Genomic DNA, 20,447 nt, shown 5'->3' on the forward strand with positions numbered 1-20,447 from the left:
GCATCTTTGACTGAGACTCAGAAGTCTCACAGGCTTCCAGATTTGCTTTTCCATGAGGGAATTTCCAAGACTTTAATTACTCTAATATGCTGGGTACCAGCTGTTCTGCCTGCTCTATCCCTACTCTAATGGTATGTTTTCTCAAAAGCTGACATGTTGTGTTGTGAGCAAGTTTTCCTAAGACCATCTTGGACCGAGCATGATTGATGCTGTCCCTGGTACCATATGTCTAGAAGTTTGACACTTATGAAGAGAAATCAATTCTGTCATAATCCTAGATACACAATAAAATATGTAGTGTAGTTGATATGATCGAATACTTTGTTCAAATGACCCAACAGCCATCAGCCTACACCTCCATGTTTCTCAGGAGCTGTCAGTCGAGACTTGTGGTTAACTGGGTTTGGTTTTAAATGCTAAGTGTCCTGTTTCACTGATTTTTATTGAAGGAAAAATAACATCAAAACAACAATGAAAATCTTCATATACTTGGTGTTCTGTGGGCTCTGTAAGCTTTCTTGAAGTTTGATGCTATCAGTCAGTGTGGCGTCTGCTCTCATTTCCTGCCTCATTTCTCTGTCACGTCATCTCACATCCCCCTCAGGGGCACTGCACAGGTTTACAGTTAAGTAGAGATTTGAATGCTGACTCCTCAGGCAGAACCTTTGGGTTGACAGCCTATTAGGGTTTCCAGCTTTAAGAAGATATTTAACAGTCCCAGGTGTCACACACTACTTACCCAGTGGGGCCAGTGTGGGACTGAGTGAATGAATGCACATGAAATACTCAGAATATCCTGTAAGTAATGTGGTACCATCACCATGTACAGAGTACTGAATTTTCCAGGCTCTTTGCCTTGCATGAAGCATATTTGGAATTAACCTGGGTAATCGGATGCCAGAGCCTGTCTTTTTAGTCTCTGTAACTGTTGCAGTTTTAAGATGCTACACTGTCAGCAGTTCATTTTTCAGACTGTTTAGTTGATATAGAAGAAGAGGCATATGAAGTTTTGACGCACTGTTGACAGTGTGGTGACTGTAGATATTGCTAATGTTCCGCACGTGTCAAAGAGCTGGAAGAAGGGTTTCAGTGTTTTCACCATGTCCTCAGTTTTAATCTAAGCCATTATTAGTGATAGTGTAAGGGTCCACGATTCACCAAAGAATGATACCCCAGACTCAAATAGTTTTTAAACACAAATAGTGTTTTATTCTGCAGAAATCCAGCATGCTGGGGTCTGTCAATCTAAGATGGAGACCCCAAAGTGAGGGATTTAAAGCACATTAGGGGAATTCTGGGATAGGTAATCTTTGTCTTGCTCCATCTCTAGGGACATTCCAGAACCAAGTGGGGGCTGGAAACTGTTGCTGGGGAGATCTGGAAACTGTTGCTGGGGAAGTCTGGAAACTGTTGCTGGGGAAGTCTGGAAACTGCTGCAGATCCATTATCCTTACCTCAGGCCAGGTGCTGGGCAGCTTCTGACCAGCTGCCTGAAGCCTGGGGTTTTTCTAGTAACTGACTTGCCTGAGTTTGCCTGGACATGCCCGGCTCTTAGGTCTAGTCCCCTGAACTGCCAGTTTGAAGCCTGTCTTGGAACCAGCCTAGCCTTCTCAATAGTTTAAGGAAAGCAAACAAACAAACAAACAAAAAATCTTGAAAACATGAAATTGTGTACTTTACCTTTTAAACATGAAAATACTTTCTTTCAAATAAAGGAGAATTTGGCATTGTATTAATTGTTCATTAAGTTTGGCTCCTAATTTGGCTACATCACTGTTGTTTGATATTTAAATAACTAAAATATTTTAAAACTTTTATATAAAACTAACCTCCTGGAAGTTGAAAGCTCATAGTATTAATGTTTTTGTACTAAAATATCATTAGCATTCACAAACTTACTTGACTTCACTGATAAAAATTCCAACCATTACATTGAATTATTAAAACTTATAAAGCCACTTTATAATTTTTTTGTTGTGGTAAGCTACCTGTTTTGTCATGTCATTCTATAGCAGTCTCTTTATGTAATATTTACTATAGTCTCAGGGCATACCATATGAAACTACTTTGAAAAGATAAGTTGGTGTGTTTTTTCATAATTTTATTGTTAGCATGACACCATACTCACATATTTTGGAATATATATTAGTTACTTTTCTGTTGCTGCGAGAAAATACCACAGCCAAAAGCAACTTACATTAAGAATTTATTTGGGCTTATAGTTCCAGAGGACTAGGTGTCCATAGCAGCCTGAGGCCAGGCCAAGAAGCCCAGGGAGCAATGCTTTTTATGGTAGCTTCTGCATCTGAGCCTGGAATTCAGTCTGGCACTTCCTCAGAAAACTGGTAATGACACTTCCAGAGGACCCCACTATACCACTCCTGGGCATATACCCAGAGGATTCCCCAGCATGTAATAAGGACACATGCTCCACTATGTTCATAGCAGCCCTATTTATAATTGCCAGAAGCTGAAAAGAACCCAGGTGTCCCTCAACGGAGGAATGGATACAGAAAATGTGGTATATCTACACAATGGAGTACTATTCAGCCATTAGAAACAATGAATTCATGAAATTCTTAGACAAATGGATGGAACTGGAGAACATTATCCTAAGTGAGGTAACCCAGTCTCAAAAGAACACTCATGGTATGCACTCACTGATAAACGGATATTAGCCTAGAAGCTTGGAATACCCAAGACACAATCCACGTATCAAATGATGCCCAAGAAGAAGGAAGGAGTGGCTCCTGGTCCTGGAAAGGCTCAGTGCAGTAATATAGGGAAATACCAGAATAGGGAAGTGGGAAGGGGTGGATTGGGGAACAGGGGGAGGGAGGAGGGCTTATGGGACTTTCGAGGAGGGGGGATCCAGGAAAGGGAAAATCACTTGAAATATAAATAAAGAATATATGGAATAAAAAAAATAGACCCCCCCCCCAAAAAAAAGCTGAGGGATCAGAGAGAGAACTGGAAAGCAGCTGAAGCTGTGAATGCAACCCCACCACCACTTCCTCCTGCAAGGCTTCAGGCCCTAAACTTCCATAACCTCCCCAAACAGCACCACCTACTGGGGGTCCTGAACCTGAGGGTACAGCTTCACTGAAACCATCCAATGTATAGTCATGGAAGATTAGCATCTGAACCAGGTACAAAACAAAGAGCAGGAACAAAGAATTGTTGGTTTTGTTTATCTGGCTTCTCAATGGTAAAATATATGACTAAGAAACAAGTCTCTGCCAATATGGGTTGTTTAGAATTGGTTAGAGTATCTCCTTATTAGCCTGTATAACCAGTTTCTAAAAAGGCCACAGTCAATAATTACACTGTTAAATTTGAAAATGGCGCCCCGCTCCTTCTGTTTTCCACCTGAGAATACCTTCTCCTTTAGGCTAGTACTCCTGCTTGATGTTCACTGGAAATTTCAGGTCCAGGCACAACCAAGGCACCTTACTTGATAACAGGAATATCTAGAGTAGTCATAGACAACTAATTAGTTCATGTTTATGGAAAGCCTTTGTCTTTACTAAGATTTCTAAAGCTTTTGCCCTTTGTGATTGTAAAACATGGAGAACAAGCATGAAGTGAGGGGGTGGGTTAGTAGGAAAACATGGTTCCCTTGTGTAACCAGTTTGTCTTCACAGAAGAAGGCAAGGGCTCCTTCAGTAATGAAGCTGAAGTAATCCTCCAGGGTGCTCAGTTTACACAAAAACAAATTGCAGTTTCCCTTTGCATCACTGGGTGGCGATTTTTCACAGTCTTGTGCTACTGTTTAAAAAGCTAGCGAGCATGGCACTGTTTGTAATTACCAAGGCCTTCTTCTGTTATGACACATTTGATTGTGCTTTTAACACATTATCTTTAAGTTGATTACAAATTTACTAATGTAGTGTGCAACCTCATAGTTATTTTAAATTAGGAGAGGGTTTGGCTTAGATGTTGGCAGATAATTCCATCCAATACCAAGACAAAGGCATACATTAGCTTATTATGTTAAAGCAAAAATAGAATATAAAATGAAAAGAAGTAATGTAGATTATTGCTCTTGCCTCCACTAATATTGTTGACCAGCTATTGAATATAACTTTAGAGGAGGGAGAATGAAATTGGGCAAGCAAACTGTCACAGAGACAAAAAGAATTAGATTACAGTACAGCTGAAATCTCTCGTTCTTCAGTATATGAAGACACTTAAAGTAGGGCACAAGAACTCTCAGGTTCCTCTTAATGAAAACTATTTCAGTAATTCATAGTAGCTTGGATTTCATCTTTAAGTATTAGGTATTGAAGGACGCATCTTAGTTTTCCCCTATGATAGTCCTTATTCTGGGAATTAAAGCATGCACGTATACTTCAGTAAACCTATTTTATTTTTGTTTAGTACTTTTAAGAGGTATTTTTTTCATCTATGTTTTCCTCTTTCTTGTTTTTTTTTAATGAAAAGTTAGCTGTGTACATGAAATGGGAGATAGTAAGTAACTTTAATTCTATGTGGAGCCAAAGGCTTTCATTTTAACAGCAAAACTAAATAGGTTTTCATTATATGCTTCCTGTTTTAACTCTTGTTCTTACAAAACAAATGCACATATATAAAAAAGTATTCATGGATTTAAAAAGTAATTTGTTCTTGTCCTTATATAGTTATAACCAGAAAAACTCAAATATATTTAACTTAACGTAATGATCTCTCTATATTTTAACTCTTCACTTTTAAATTCTAAAGCAAATGGGCTGTGTGTATGAACTACTAGTGGTAGCAGTTTCCCCCCTGTAGATGAGCCCAGAGGATATGCAGGGCTGAGGATACTATAGCTCACATTTCATAATTTAAAAACTGTGCGCTATCGAATAATATATTAAGACACTTCTAAAGAGTTCATAAATCATGAAGTTGCACTTTCTCTTCTACTTCACTTGAACCATAAACAACAGAAAGGAATCGAGACCACAAACATTTTGGCTAACCAGATTTCTAGGAAGGAACAGAAAGCAGCATAATTCTAATAAGTGAAGTCCATCTATCTATACATGTAATGAATTTGGAAACAGGGTTGTTTTTAACCTCTGGGTCATTTGGCATTTGTTAAGCTGTTACTTAAGAGCATATTCTCAGTGCTCTGCGACTGTTTTGTATAGGTACAGTTTAGCTCTCTTGTCTTTAGGTGAGATTTTTTTTTTTTTTTGGCAGGTATTTCAGAGTAATATCTGAGATTTATTTTCATTTTTGTCTAAAACCGCCAGGCAATCATGTTTCCAGTATAGCTGTTGAGATGGAGAGTTGGCTGGGGTGCTATGATAGTTTATCCTTAGAGATGCTTCTTCAGTAGGGGAAATGTTAGTATGCACATTGTGAGTTTCCTCCACAGTTTCTTACAGGATTTCTTAGCTGAGACTAAAAAAACTGTGGTAGTTTCTACTTTAATTTTATGCTTGTCTCATCTGTTGAAGAAATAAAGAAGAGACTAAGGAAAAGGTCCAAGCATTTCATCAAAGATTCAAGTAGGATTTGAAGACCTAAATGACTTTCTGATAATCTTCAGAACACAATTGGCTTTCTTTATCTGCAGATTCCACAGATTCCATTTGTAGATTATTTAATCAGCTGTCAAAAACATGCAGGAAAAGTATGCCTGTGCCAAATATGTATAGGAATTTTCCCCTTGTGATCATTCCTTAAAATATATTAGATAACAATTGTTTTTGTGTTAAATTGCATTAGATTTTATAATATGGTGTAAACGGTGTAAAGGTGATTAAAAGTACATTATGACCACATGTGTAGGCTACATACAAACACCACATCATTTATTTATAAGATTTTTTTGAACCTCTGAGGAACCTGATGGGATCTGAGTTCTTTCTCTGACACGGGTACCCCACTGTTTGCTCGAGGGCTGCTGATGAGTAGCCCTAACCTAAGATTAAGGAACAGAATTTTACAACTAAAGCCAGAAGTGTGACATCCTTCTAAACAACATGTCCTAGAGATGGCAATGTTTAAGAGTTGCTAAAATCGTTCTTTTCTAAGGTGTTGGTGGGAGAGCAAAGCATTCTTAGGTGGTAAGGCAGGGCAAGCTAAGGTCTATTTAGGGCCATTGAAAAGTTGCTGTTTAGCTAGAGAGAATATATCAGGGTCACTGAGAATAAACTGCTCTGGAAAGGTTGTTCGTGATGGGCTCGGACATTTAGAATTTTATCTCCTATGCTATAAGGAACTTTTAGTTCATTTTAAAACATCCATAATTTAATTTCTTTAAATTTCAAATTTAGTAATAGCTTTTAAAAAAGAAGTTAACTTCTGTCATTCTGTGTAGATCAAGAACTATTCAAAATTATACACAGTATTAGTACCTTGAACATATTTCTATATTTGTGCATATTAGGGGGACACATAAGCCAGCGAAACAGCAGTCACACCACATGGGGGTGCACACTGTGTATCAAATACCTGGAGTTGAACATTTTCCTATCCTTTAGTTTTTATATGGTACAAGGCAGAAAACACTAGTTGTATTCATTTCCTTTCTTCCATTCCTTTTCTAGCCCTGTGGTCATTTTGCATTTAGGGGTGTGAGTTATTCTGTTTGCAGATTCTAGGAGACTTTTTAAAAAACTCACTTGGGCTAGCCATGGTGGCAGATGGCTTTAATCCTGGCACTGGGGAGGCAGAGACAAGTGGGTCTCCGTGAGCTCCCAAACAACCAGAGCTATACAGCAGATATATTCTGTCTCAAGAAAACAAATAAATAACAAATAAATAAAAGAATTAAAATAAAAGCGTAGCTGGTATTCCTTCCTTCCTTCCTTCCTTCCTTCCTTCCTTCCTTCCTTCCTTCCTTCCTTCCTTCCTTCTTTCCTTCCTTCCTTCCTTCCTTCCCTCCTTGCCCTGCCTTTCCATCTTGCTGGACTGTGGATTTGGTAAGTTGGGAGACCTCTAACTGCAATCGTGTCCATAAAACCTAAGAATGCTGTGAAGCTAGCTGGGAGTATGCCCTGCGGAGCTGGGCCCTTGAAGACTGTGGTCCTGTCCGATGGTCCTGTGATACTTCCCTTTGAGCGTCCCTTATTGAAACATGCATAAGTTTCCATTCTGTGTAAATCACTATTTTATTTTGTCAATTTTAGGTGAACTAAACCCGAACTAATATAGGCACTTAACTGGAAACCATAGTAACTTGAGATTCTCTTTAAGTTCTGTCATTTAATGCTTTGTTATTTCAATCAAGTTGTCGTTTCAGTCTGATTTTTCTTGTCTGTGAAATGTGGAAGTTTCATGATTGCCTCATTATCTTGTTGGGTAAAATGAAACTATGGGGGGAAGTATCTGAACAAAAATTTTAATTTGTTCATCAATTCTGATCAGTTTAGGGTTATCCTTAGCCATTTATGCAAAACTAGAAAGAAAGTTGTAGTAACTATATTTTAAAATATTAAGTATTTCATTATAAATTGAGCTATACATTTTAATGTTTCTCTCTCTCTCTCTCTCTCTCTCTCTCTCTCTCTCTCTCTGTTTTTGGAGACAGGGTTTATCTATGTTGCCTTGGCTGTCCTGGAACTCACTCTATAGACCAGGCTGGCCTCGAACTCAGAAATCCGCCTGCATCTGCCTCCCAAGTGCTGGGATTAAAAGGCGTGTGCCACCACTGCCTGGCTTAATGTTTCTCTATTAAAATGTAAGAATGAAACCTCAAACTGGATATATAATAATTTTTAAGGCTAAAGGAATCTTAGGGATAATTTTCAGCATTTTTGTTTGATAGGTATTCAAAGTAAATGAATATATATATATTCTATTCTCTCTCTCTCTCTCTCTCTCTATATATATATATATATATATATATATATATATATATATATATATATATATATATTTCTAACCTACACATTGAAATAAATTGAAAAGATATAAGTAGAAAAATATATATATTGCTTGGTAAGAGATGTCTGGTAAATATGGAATAGAGTGACCTAATTAGGAAAAATTGCCAAAATTACAATTCAACCAGTTATAGTGGAAATGCTCTCTCCATTGTGAAGTCTTTTTTGCCTGTAGGGTTCTTTTCGTTGTTAAAGCTGGTTAAATATATCACCATAGAAAATTAATTATGGTTTATACCTGTTGTAAAAATATGCTAATGTGTCTAAATACATTTTAATATTCTTAGTTCCACTATACTTAAATGCTTTCCATGCCTTAAAGGTATGCAGTTTCTCTCAACTCCTTTTAGGTCTCCATGGTTACAGGACCTTGAAGCATATAGAGTTTGGTGTGGTACAAATGGCGTTTCTCAAGTCCTGTTTTGTATGCACCTTCCTGAAGCCAGGGAGAGGCAATTCCAAACTGAATAAACGTGATCTTCTCACAGTTCTGGGACAAACAAGGATTGGGATTTCAGGCTTTTCATTCCAAAATTCTCCAATTGCTTTAGAAAAAAGCAACATTAACTTGGCAAGCAACTCGTAGGCAGACACGGAGTGTCAGCATGGCTCAAAAGAAGCCAGTTAGCACCAGCCAGTGTTGACTCATTGATTTTATAAACTGTTTTCTAACCTACACATTGAAATAAATTGAAAAGATATAAGTAGAAAATAAAGCAGACCTTTGAACACTAATTGAAATTTAAAACTAGAACCGTCAATTACATAATTTTTTAATGTGATAGTTACTATTAAAGTATAGGGGAATTTCATAATGTTCTGCTCATTTGTGAATACCTGACAGCATTCACTGTGTTTTGAGATTACATTGGAGAGGCAGAGATGGGCCTTCTGCTGTTTCTTTTCTTTCCTCTCTTACATATTTCAGGTCTTCTTCCTGGGTGAGATGCCTCTCCTGATGAATGAGGCAGGAAATGGGGCTTTTATTTCTTAAAGGTTTATTTTTTTAAAATATAGTATTGCATTTTACTGATATATTTTTCGTATATTTAAAAAAGATTGAAAGATTCTTCAGTTTCCCTAGTCTCTGTTAGAATACCTTGATGGCACTGAAATATATATACTGAATTCTTTTTCAGGACAGTAATAAATCTGTGTATTGGCAGTATATCAATTTATCTTGACTAGTAGTTACAGTTTGTCCCTTATTAAACTTTTTACTAAATTTCTCCTAAAATCATAGAGAGGAAAACTTATAACCATAACAAAACTTGAGACTGGCAGACAGGTAGAATCTTGGGGAGAGTTTGACTGAGAACAGACTAGCTGAGCTTTAGGACTTGGTTCATCAGTGGTTCCCAACCCCTTTCTCAAGACCCCTTTCACAGGATTGACTAAAACCATTGGAAAAATCACATATTTGCTTTATAATATATAACTAGCAAAGTTTCAGTTATGAAGTAGCAACGAAAATAATAATATGGTTGTGGATCACCACAATATGACGAACTGTGTTAAAGGGTCAGAACATTAGGAAAGTTGAGAACCGCTGGGATATATTGTTGAAACCTCCATGATAAAACCCTACATTGACAGCTGTTCTTCTGCATCCTTGGGCATCTGTTCTGAGAAAGAAGAGAACTCTCTGTTTTCTAGGCTTATATCTCTTATAACATCATTATCTCTATGCTCTCAGTTTAGCTCCTAATTCTTTTATTGGAAATCTAATTGCCAGCAATACTAGGCAATTAGATCAGAGAGGTTCTGTCCTCAAGGATGAATTAATGATGGAACTGTTTGGAGTAGATCCTAGAAATGGGTTTCTAATTATAGCTTAGACATATTTTAAAGTTTTTTTTTTTTTAATGTGGGTATATGTTTCACCTTCTTTTATGACTGTGTACCACATGCTAGTGTGGCGCCTACAGATGACAAGAGGTCATCAGGTTCCTTGGAACTGGAGTTACAGACAGCTGTGAACTGCTGTGTGGATGCTGAATATTGAACTGGGTCCTCTGTAGAGCAACCAGTGCCCTAACTGCTGAGCCATCTTTCCAGCCTCCAGCTTGGACATATTTTAAAGATCTATGTGCTGAATAGCGTGATTCCAAGAATAAGATCGATTTTACTGAGAACTAGTGAATCTTTAAGAGGCCTAATGAAGATTGATTGGGTCAAGGCACCTCCTCCAGAGAGGATTAAAGCTTACCTTTCAAGGTGCTTGCTCTGATTATTTACTGTGAGAACAAGTAAATTATCATAAAGAAAATTATCATAAAGAAAATTTGGCTTCTTGTGCTTTCTTGTTTCCTTCCGCCACCATGTGTCTTCTCTGTCTTCTACATGTTCTTGTGACTGCTTTCACATGAACTACTACCATAAAATCTTCCTCCACACTGTGATAGAGGCCCTTATTGTAAACCAAATTGATGGTATACCCCCATTGAAGACTTTAACCTTCTGAAATGTTAAGGTCAATGCACCTATTTTTTTTTTTTTAATAAACTACCTGGCCTCGGGTGTTTAGTTATGTAAAATACACTGCCATATCTATCAAATGAGGAATTTTTCTTCTGGCATTTCCTTTTTCATCTCTCTGCTATGGACAGTGCATCAAATTGGCCCAGCGTATATGTCAGCTCGTCAACCTGAGCCTTTCTGGTCTCTGTAGTCATAAGTAGATCCCCATTCTTTATACATTACCTGGTCACCAGTATTCTGTTAAAGCATACTGTCATAAAATAGATATTATATTAAACATAATACATACATAAAATAGACTAAGCTACCATCTTTGGTTTCTAGAAAGTAGTTGGTCAGCAAGTAAAGAAGGCAATTTTGGTCATAGTGGTTAATAAAGAGATAAAAGAAAAGTGGCTTGCATAGAAATCGAGATAGAATTAGGGGACATAGCAGAGGCATTAGGAATTATATGTTGTATTGTTATTGTTGTTTTGTGTTCTCCATCGCTGGGTAGCAGAAAAAGCTACCTTAGGAAAGAGGAACTGTACTGAGTGAGACAGGAAAACAGATGACTGGATAAGATGCTGTGCTCATGCTGCTGATGCTGTTTGCTGGAAATGCACATTTGTAGAGCCTTTCTCGGAGATTAAGTTGACAGTATGCACTAGACTTTTTCAGGGTTAGTTTTCTTTGTCTTGGTAATTTCACTTTCAGTTATTTATCTTCAAAACAGGAAACTGCAGCTATAAAGATAATATAGTTAGTGTGGTTTTGTTACATGTATTTATTTATATGTCTAATATGGCTCCTGAAGGGAAATCATTTAATCACAGATCACATGATTCCAGGTGATTTAATTTTTGTCTATTACTATTGAGATAATATATCTTACAGATTCTCTATAAATGCTTTTAATTCTCTAAGATATTTAGAAGAATATTTATGAATCTTATCTGATAATTATAAGCTATAATATGGAAAAATCTCAAACGTTAATTTGTTCTATAATAATTTAATAGTTTAAAGTATTTCCAAGGGTAAAAAATGTCTTGGAGAATCTAGCCAGGATTTTATTGGTTTCTCAGTATTTTCATAGAACTTGACAGTACTTATTCCCAAAGCTGTTTCATGAAGCCAGCACTTGCGATCTTAAACATTGAGGTCAATATTTGCTAATATTTTACTGTATTTTCAATGGGTTATACAAATTTACACCATTTATTTTGTGATCATTTTTATCATAATTTCAATGATATAGCAATTTTGGTCATATAGCAATATTGTTTTATATTCCTCTCCTTAAATTAATCTGCAAGATATTTCTGTGAAATTTTAAATTTAATGTTTTTTTTGAATTTATGTTTCTCTTGTTATTATCATGTGAATGTGTACACACATTTGTTGTGGGTACAGAACATATGGATGCTAGTTTGAAGACACCTTTTAGGAAAGTTTGGCTTCACCTTTGCTCTTCTTAGGGGAGAATATTTTTTCTGTCAGGCTGCCTACTCAGGTCTAGCTAGTCCTCAGACTTCCAGCAGTTCTCTTCCCTCCCCCCCCCCCCCGCCCCCATCTCAGGTCCCACAGCAGGAGTGCTGGGAGCAGACACTCTGCTGCTTTCAGCTTTGACAGGGATTCCAGGGACTCAGGACTCAGTTCCAGGCAAACACTTACTGAGCTGGATCACCTGCCTTGAAGTGTTTTTGTTGTTATTGTTGTTTGTTTGTTTTAAGTATTTAATTATATTACTATAAATTACTATTAAGTACATATAAATTTTTCCTCTACAGTGGATTTTGTGTTGACTGCTTAGTTAAGTTGAAATCACATGCTACCTTAAAATGTCAGTTATTAAAAAGGTCTTTTTTCAACTGAGGAATGATACCTCTTTCTTCATTTAATTATTTGACATTTTTATTGTTGTAAAACGTGTATGTGTGCATTTGTATTTTGGTGTGTGCCCTGATGTCTATCTATAGGTGCCTGGGTATATGAGTTCGTATGCACATGTGTGCATTTGGAAGCCGGGAGTCAACTTCAGTTGCTGTTGTCAAGAGCCGCCTTGGCTTTCAGCGTGTCTCTAGTTGCTCGAGCTCACTAAGGTAGCTAGGCTGCCTGGGTAAGAAGTTCCAAGGAAGCTCTGCTCCCAGGTGTCGGGGTTCCAAGGGAGTGCCTGGTCTTTTTACATGGGTGCTGGGAATAACTTAGGTTTTAAATTTTCTAAGTGACTACCTGTATGTATATATCTGTATACCACTCATGTGCCTGGTGCCTGTGGAGGTGACCAGACTTCTCTCCCATGGAGTGGAGCTGCAGACAGTACATCACTGTGTGGGCCCTGAAGGCAGCAAGCACTGTTAACCATAGAGCCATCCCTACAGCCTCTGTGAGAAGCCTTTATGCTATTATCAACTGATCTGGATGGTTTGTTAAAACTGCATTGACTTAAGGAGCTATTTTTGGACAGATTTTAACTAAAAGAAAAAGAGAAAAATAAAAAGCCAACCTTTGGTGACCTTCTATGGGATACCACTGTTAAGCAATTGGGAATTTATTTGTCTACATGCTATCAGAGCATTCCCAAGAAAGTTTTAGGCTTGATTTGCTTGGAGAGAAGTGCTGTTGCTTCCTGACAAAAGGAAGCAGGCAACAGTCTATTATCATCAGGACCAGCCAGCCTTGGGATTTGATTTATAACATACAATAGTTACTCTCCATCAGATAAGAGGGCTGTGGAGGAGTCCACATCTGCCGACTCTGGCCTCCCTGTCTCTTTCTAGGCTGAAACGATGGCTAATCTGATACTGTCCGATTGACTCGTGCTGCATGTTTTTCAGCCTTGCCCTTTCCTTGTCACTTGCATGCATTAAGCTTCCCGAGTGTTTAGTCTCGGAGCAGGAACAGTCGGGCTCTTCATAGCCCTTGGCACTCACTTCTAAACCACATTCAGTTTTTCTGGCAGTGGAATTTCTGCCAACAGAATCTGACCCTCTTGCACCACAGTCTTGAGTGAATTAACTCTGCTCAGAGCTTCTGCACCTCTGCAGGGACCATCAATAGTAAGTTGTGTTCTAAGTAGACATGGCATCTTTTCTGTCTTATTTGGTAGTAAATGTGTCATCTTTAAATTTTTTTAACTTTCCTTTAGACGTCCTCTGTAATGCTTAATTTTGATTATATTTCAACAGCATTTTGTACATTATATTTTATGGATTATATTTTATATTTAAATGGCAAGGACATGAAAGATTGATATGGATCATTGATCTTTATATGGAACATGTGCAGATCATATGACAAACTAATAACTGATTTTGTGTCTTTTTTGCCCTGAAGTTGATGATACTCATGGTCTTTAAAAAAACTTTTCATTGTATGTATGTATGTATACATGTATGTGTATATATACATGTGTATGTATGTATAAGGGCATACACATGCTATATATGTATGGGGAGGTAAGGTGACCATTGTGGAAGTTGGTGGTTTCCTTCTACTATGTAGTTCCAAGGACTGAGCCCAGTCATCATGCTTGGCAGCTTGTGCCTTCTCCTGCTGAGTCATCTTCCAGATGAGACACACTCTTACAGTCAAGATTATTGGGTATCTTTGTTGTTGTTGAAACAGGGTGTGTATATGTGTATGTATGAGTGTGAGTGTGTGTGTGTGTGTGTGTGTGAGTGTGTGTGTGTGTGTGTGAGTGTGTGTGTGTGTCTAGAGGTTTGAATAGGAATGGCCCCTGTACTCACGTATTTGAACACTTGGTCCATAGGTGTGGCCTTGTTGGAGAAGGCATGGCCTTGTTGGAGGAAGTGTGCCACTAGGGGAAGGTCTTTGAGGTCTCATAAATTCAATCCAGTTCTCTTCCTGTTGCCTGCGGATCTAGATGTAGAACTCTCAATTACCTTTCCAGCACCAGGTCTGCCTGCATGCTGCCATGCTTCCCACCATGAAGATAATGGACTGAACCTCTGAAACTGTAAGCCAGTCCCAGTTAAAATATTTCCTTTATAAAACTTGCTGTAGTCATAGTGTCTTTTCACAGCAATAGAAATCCTACCTAACTAAGACTGTGTATATGTGAGATAGAGATAAGGTCCTGCTCTGTAGCTGAGGTTAACCTAGAACCTGCTATGTAGTAGAGGTTAATTAAGTTGCTCAGGCTGGCCTTAAGATGACTGTATTCCTGCCTTCACCTCCTGGTGTTAGAACTGCAGTAATGTGATTCCACTGACTTTGGTACATTTTTTTAAAAAAACAAACAAACAAAATTAACCAATATAATGTGCTGTGATTTGTGAAGTATTGCATAAAGGCATTTTATAAACTACATGGAATCTGATTAGATGTGCCTTAGCATAAAATAAAAAAAAAATCTCTTGAAAAAAATGCTTTCATAAGTCTCACACTTAGCTTCTGGAATTTGCCATGATGTCTGATTTGGAAGTGACTAGCCTGTTATTTGAATTTGATGAGGAAGGTGTGGGTATTTAGGTTCCATACCATCATGAGAAAGTATATCTCCCCCTGGCTGTTAACCAGTATCAACTGTCGAAAATCCTTGATCTTGATTTCAAGGTGTGGCCTCGTTTGCTCCCAACAGATCTTGGCCAACTGGTTTATCCTATTGGTTCCTTGATGGGGCCTTTCAGGCCAGACTTAGAATGGATGACACTCCCGCCCCTCTGGAGGACTCCCTGTTTTGGACATTGCATTTGAAATCTGTTAAGAACATTATGAAACTGGTCCCTGATTTATTGATTTTCCCTGGGCCTTTGACTATGTGAAGTGTAACCAGCCACGACATAAGCCGAGTAAGCTCAGTGACTTCCCTCTCTCTGCTCCAACATGGACGCTAATTCTACACCTTGGTATATTTTCCTAGGAGGAGCTTTTCAATTTTTGACAAATGATGCCCCCTCCAGTGAACTGTGTACCTGTCCCTCTTGGTGTGCCTGACAGGAAAGCTAGCACCTTCTATAGTAGTACAGATTATGTTTTGTGTTTTATATTTTTGACAGATTTTTGTTCAGCTCTTCAGCTATTGTTTTGTCTAAAAGAAGCATTTAACATGGTCATAAGTACAGGTGCAGTTGCATGTGCATGAGCACACACACACACACGCACACACACACAGAAATACTAGTATGATATCAGACTCTTTTATTTTTCCAAGGCAAGTTGCGGCATTCTGTCCTTTCTAAAAGGCTTGTGAAATGTAACTATTATCTTGAAGGTTTTCCCAAAGGTTACTTGTCTTATGGCTTTTTGTTAGAGATTTTTTAAAGGCCAGTGTGAAATTCCAACTGGGAATGTTATTGTGGCTTCTAGAACAGCGCCAGAATTGTGTTCCATATTATTTTGTTGCGGAAGACACATGTATCTGCTAGGACAACTGAGGAAGGATTTTCATTGTTACTGCTTGTCTGCCAGTGTCCCTTTACAGTCATATGAATTTTATACTTGGTATATAATACAGCTATGGCTATTTTAGTGCAGAGTGGTTTAAATTTCGAAGTGTCCAACAGTAAACTACATGCAGGAGATGTTCTGTTACCATCAGGAGCCTCTCATGTGCTGCATGTGTTCTGGAATAAGTGAGATTGGAGCGCTTCAACCATTTAAACAGCTCCTGTTTAATGAGACCAAAAGTGTGTTTAGATAAAAGTACTGATGTTTCGCCAGTTTACCCTTGCAAGAGTTGTTCAGAGGCCTTCTTATGGGGGCAGTTTCTTGCATTACATTCATTTCTGGTGATTGTTCATTTGATTGTTAGAGCGTATAATTTGGAATCAGTTTTCTCCTACCCTTCCAGTCCCAGGGATTGAACTCAGGCTGTGAGGCTTAGCCGCAAGCACCTTTACCCACTAGCCAGATCACTAGAATTCCTTTTACTATTTTTAATAAGATAATATAGTTTTGTGGCTTGTTTGTTTGGTGAATGTATATATAAATATATACATGTGCATGTAGAGAACATAGGGCAACCTTAAGATGTCCACCATCCACCTTTTGTGGGGAGGTGACAGGGACTGTCACTGGTTTGGGACACCCCCAGTAGGTTAGGCACTGGGCAACGAGTTTCAAGTCTCTGCTGTCTCCTAGGCTGAATTTACAGGTGCACGCCAGCATAGCTGCCTTTCTGTATCCTGGTTCTGAAGCTTGAAGTCAGGTCCTCATGCTGGTTGGGCAAGCACCTTTCTGACTAAGCCATCTCCTTAGACTTCCCTGGTTTTTTTGAGACAGTCTCACTCTCTTGCTGAGCTGCTAGTCTTACATCAACTTGACACAAACTAGTTATCTGAAAGGAGGGAGCCTTTGTTGAGAAAATGCCTCCATAAGATCTGGCGTTATGCTGTTTCTTTAGTCTTTGCTGGGGAAGGTCTAGCCCATTGTGGATGGGCTCATCTCTGGGCTGGTGGTCTTGGGTTCTGTAAGACAGCAGGCTGAGTAAGACATGAGGAACCAGTCATTAATCAGCGCCCTTCTGTGGCCTCTCCATCAGCTCCTGCCTCCAGGTTCCTGCCCTGTTTGAGTTCCTGTCCTGACCTCCTTCAATGATGAACAGTAATATGGAAGTGTAAGCCAAGCAAACACTTTCCTCAACTTGCTTTTTGGACATGGTGTTCTTGTGGAAGAAATAGGAACTGTAAGACAGTGCCAATGATTTGTGTTGAACACATGGTATTCTCCCCTGTTACACTAATAAGAATCGCCACACAGGAATGATCACAGTGCCTTCTAGAATTAGCTTTGGAGTCTCTTAAATTGTTTCTTGTACTTTTGATTTGAAAGTTAAATACATTTGTCTTTTAATCATTCACAACTTAGAGTTTTGTAAGAGTTTATTAATTAGAACTACAGATTTGTTTAGTTTATACTTGTATTAAAATAGTAAAAACTGCAGCAGATTATAATAAAGAGAAGGACTGTGAAATTTCACTTCAGACACTGCTGGAGAACGGAGTCCCCAGGGTGGTCTGTGGCTGAGATGAGCCAGTCTCTAAGGCAGTCCTGAAATGCTTTAGCTGTAAGGGTAAGAGCAGAAAAGCCTGCTTCCCTCTCCAGGTCATCACTTAGCCCACAGTCCTATGGCGAGGAGGCAGGTATGTTGTCTTAACTCCACACTGCAGAGGAAGCACCACTTGTGAGACTCCCGAGTCTTGGTGGCCATGGAAGGCTTTTCTCATCCTGAGTGACCAGGACATTGTTGGCGAGTAGATGAAAGAATAGCTCAGATGGGGAATTCTCTGTACTGAACCTAGAATTATAGATTTTGGTGCTAGAAGTGAGGTTTGCTGTTGTTGGTGTTTATTCACAGATCATATTTAGAAATCGATGGTTAAAAATAAAGCCCTAAGGTAAAGTGAAAGAAAGGAGCAGTGAAGTATTGGCTCTCATGGTGACATTTTTGCCGCCTTGTAAGCCATTCGGGTATTTTTGAGGCATGCACTAGTAGGTAACCTCCAACCGTCCTTGCATGGTCTTCACGTTCCACTAGTGCATTGCCATAGACTGAGTAAATAGATTTATTTCTCCCAGTACTGAAGCTGGGGAAGCTGATAAAGGTGCTGATTCCACTGGAAGTCTACAGAATGCCTTCTCTCTTCTTCATACGGTGGAAGGGCATGTTAGCTTTTCTTAATAACTCCTTTATTTAGGACACTAACCCCATGGATAAAGACTACAACCACAGTATCTAAGTGTCTCCCAAAGCCTCCTAATATCTTCACCTTGGGGGTTATGATTCTGATGGACATGTTTTAGGGGAACAAAAATATTCAGTTCATAAAAGGGAGAAAGAAAAACTACTAAGTGCTTCAAAGTATTGAATAAGAAAAAACTCATACAAGTATAGTTCACACTTGAGTCTCTACAGCTATTTAGTTACTAGCATTTAGTAAAATATTCAGTATCCTAGAGAAAGCCTGTGAGGTGGAGTAGAGCCTAAACTATTTAAAATATATGTACATATACATACCTGCGTTTATTTGTGTATGTGTATGTGTGTGTGTGTGTGTGTGTGTGTGTGTTTGTGTGTGTTTAAGTATGTGTATAGGTATTCAAACTGTGGATCTTAAGGCCTTGAAAACATATAAAGACAAATTTTGTGCAAGGAACTTAGATTCTTAAGGGGAAAATAAGCAAAAGAGCCTTAAATTAGAAGTATTTCACAGTTTTTGTTTTTTCTGAGAGCAGCTTTGGTACATCAAAGCTAGTCTCTGTGACATTCTGTGCGTCCTCCGCTTTGGGTATAAAAGTTGGACTGCTTTACTTACCGTCCTTTTTTTGGGAGAGAGTTCGCCAAATCTTACTCTTTGACAATTTCTGATTGAGGTTTAAGTATTTATGACATGGTAGGTTTGCTTGTCTGCTTGTTTAATGATATGGCCTATCTGTGCCCTGCTCTTTTTGCTACACTGAGTATCCAACTCAGGGTCTCTATCCTTGGCAAGCTCTGTCCCAGTGTCTACACCCCATCTTTTTCTGCCATCCTGACTCACAGTTGACTTTGATCCCAGCCTTATGAGTCCTCCTTGTTACTGATCTTTTAGAATATGATTGGACTGGTTAGATTCGTCGAATAAGAAGCTGTCTGTGGTTTTGCTCCTGTCTGTTAGTCAGCTCCCGTCCGTGCTCCGCAGGCATTTGTAGTTGTAGGTCTTCCTGGTTGTTTCCAGGTGTGTCCTCCCTACTCCTCTGACCACCTGCTCTCTAAAGCCACCCAGCGTGTCTGCATTCTCGCTCTTTTACCTGCCTTTTGTTGTGCTTCGCTGTGACCATTTCTCCCGGTTATTTTCTGATTGCTATATCCCTAGTTGTACTTCAGTCCTCGTGTGTCTTCCTTTATAAATTGTCACAATAAGAGCTGGTTCATTTCTTGTAAAAATCGGAACTGAAATTGTTATTGAAATTCAGTCAGAAGGGGGGTATACATAAATATAGTTAAATTTTATGTAAGCAATCTCAAGGTCAGGAAGTGATTATATAAGAGCTAATCATCCCCCGCTTTTATTATTATCATTATTATTATTATACGATTGAACCTAGATTTTACAGGGCAAGCTATTCGTAGTTTGGCATTTGCTGCTGTCAGTACAGGGCCTGCAGTACTTGTAGTCAGACTCCCATTAACTAGCTGCTTTGCATTTATGGATATAATCATCAATTCCTGCTCTCCTCAGGGTTAGGAAGAACGAACTATGTTTAGCATAGTTTCAGTGTAACAAATTTTTCTAGATCTAATTTTTGAGTTTACATATTACAGGTAGACTTTCGAACACAATGAAAGAGTCCTAGTGTGGAAGGCAGGACCCCTGGGTTTCATTTTGACTCAGGACCATGAATACCTATTGTTTTATATATAAAATTCTGAGCAACAAGCCATATAGTGTGTTCATGTTGTGAACAGTTACTGTCACCATCTGAAAATTCACTGCATTAGCTATTGAGGGCTTGTATTATTCTTTGTTCCTGTTGGAATATAAATCTTTTATGTGTTGTTGGAAGAAGTGTGAGGAGACACAGCAGAATTTCAAGATAATGCCATCTGCCAGTTTTCTAGTTAACTGAATACAGAATTTAAAAATTAAAAAAAGACTTTATTACACTTGAACCAATGACTGTCCATATAATTAAGTACAGCTAATTTATGTTATTTGCCAGAGATAATTACTGTTGCCCACTAAAATAGTGATTAAAATCATTTGATGTTTAATTGTTTTGTATATATTTTGAAAATGTGCTTAAAAATGAGAGTTCTCTAACAGAAATTCCGTAGGTTCTTTATTTATTGAATTAATATATCCCTTTTACTATTTTACTCTTTTGAGACTCTCTACCTAAGTATATATCCCGTGTGTGTGTGTGTGTGTGTGTGTGTGTGTGTGTGTGTGTGTGTATGCGTATACTCAAGTATTTGTATCATCTCTGTGCCATCCTCTACCACTTCCAACTCTTCCCATTTAACCTCTACCCTTCTTGACTTCACAACTTCTTTCTTAATTATTATGTTGCATAGGTACATATATGCCCTGTTGAGGCCAAATTGGAGTTGCCTTTGTGTGTATGTGTTTGTGTGTCTATGTTTATTTTATATTTGTC

The 20,447-nt window shown here is 38.4% G+C and overlaps 1 protein-coding gene across 1 annotated transcript in view; it reads left to right on the plus strand.

Moving 5' to 3' along the window:
- The window catches only part of Umad1 (UBAP1-MVB12-associated (UMA) domain containing 1), a 168,087-nt gene that overhangs the window by 16,437 nt on the left and 131,203 nt on the right, over positions 1–20,447 (plus strand). The window lies entirely within an intron of this gene.

This window comes from Apodemus sylvaticus, chromosome 2 (genome assembly GCF_947179515.1).
Source record: "Apodemus sylvaticus chromosome 2, mApoSyl1.1, whole genome shotgun sequence".
Lineage (NCBI taxonomy): Eukaryota > Metazoa > Chordata > Mammalia > Rodentia > Muridae > Apodemus > Apodemus sylvaticus.